Genomic DNA, 1,335 nt, shown 5'->3' on the forward strand with positions numbered 1-1,335 from the left:
CTCCAGCTTTGCCTTGGTTAGTCTGTTCTTCTCACAGCAGCAAGAGCGTTCTTAGACCCTGTCTTGCTCATAAAGACCCCTGATTCGGAAAATAAATGATGGGGTCAGCCAACTCAAAGCACTTGAGTGGTTGCCATTGACCTTGGAATAAATTCAAACCTCTTTAAAGGGCACGAGTTGGCTCATTTCTACTCCTGGAAAGACTGGCAGTCTCGGAAACTCACAGGGGTAGTCCTACCCTGTCCTAGATATAGGGTTGCTATCGACTTGCTATCAACTTGATGGCGATGAATTTGAGTTATTTCTCTTTCCTCGCTGTTATTATCATCTCTCAATTCCTCATAGAAGCCCAACTTTCTACTATTCTGGTGTTTTATATTAGTTCTTCCCTCTATCCAGTTGTACCTCTCCCCATTGGTGAGTTGAGTATCTTTTGCACACACGCACACACAGACATGCACAAATATAAAACCCACTGCCATCTTGTCAATTCCAACTCATAGTAACCGTATAGAACAGAGTATAACTGCTCCTTGGGTTTTTGAAGCTATAATTTTTTTAAAAAAATCATTTTATTGGGGGCTCTTAACATTCCATACATCAGTGTATCAAGAATATTTGTATGTATATTGCCATCGTAATTTCCAAAACATTTTCTACTTGAGACCTTGGTATAAGCTCTTCTTTTTTCCCTTCTTTCCCACCCTCGTGAATCCTTGATCAATTATATGTTGTCGTTATTATTTCATATCTTGCACTCACCGTTGTCTCCCTTCACCCACATTTCTGTCTTTCATCCCTTAGGGGGGTGCTACATATCCAACATTGTGATATCGCTACTCCCACTATTGTTCCTGAGGGGTTTATCTCTCCTGAATTTCCTGTGTTGAGAGCTCTTATCTGTACCAATATGTGTTCTCCAGTGTAGGCAGATTTGGAAGGTAGAACTGGATCATGATAGTGGGGGAAAGGAAGCATTCAGGAACTAGAGGAATGATGTGTGTTTCGTGGGTGCTATCCTGCACCTTGGTTAAATCATCCCTTCCTTAGAACCCTTCTGTGGGGGGATATCCAATTGTCTAAAGATGGACTTTGGGTCTCAACTCTAACCCCTCACATTTGCACTGATATAGTTGTTTGTTTTGGATCTTTTGATACCTGGAACCTGATCCTGTTGACACCTCATGATCACACAGGCTGGTGCGCTTCTTCCATGTGGGCTTGTGTGCTCCCTGCTGGATGACCGCTTGTTTAACTTCAAGCCTTTAAGACCCCAGATGCTGTATCTTTTAATAGCCAGGCACCATCCGCTCTCTTCACCACATTTGCTTATAC

General features: G+C 42.5%; 1 protein-coding gene across 8 annotated transcripts in view; it reads left to right on the top strand.

Annotated features, from left to right (window-relative positions):
* The window catches only part of SUPT3H (SPT3 homolog, SAGA and STAGA complex component), a 442,749-nt gene that overhangs the window by 243,698 nt on the left and 197,716 nt on the right, over positions 1-1,335 (top strand). The gene's annotated exons all lie outside the window — the stretch shown is intronic.

This window comes from Echinops telfairi, unplaced genomic scaffold (assembly GCF_000313985.2).
Source record: "Echinops telfairi isolate 266 unplaced genomic scaffold, ASM31398v2 ScPeMD7_3533;HRSCAF=4204_1, whole genome shotgun sequence".
In the NCBI taxonomy this organism is placed as follows: domain Eukaryota; kingdom Metazoa; phylum Chordata; class Mammalia; order Afrosoricida; family Tenrecidae; genus Echinops; species Echinops telfairi.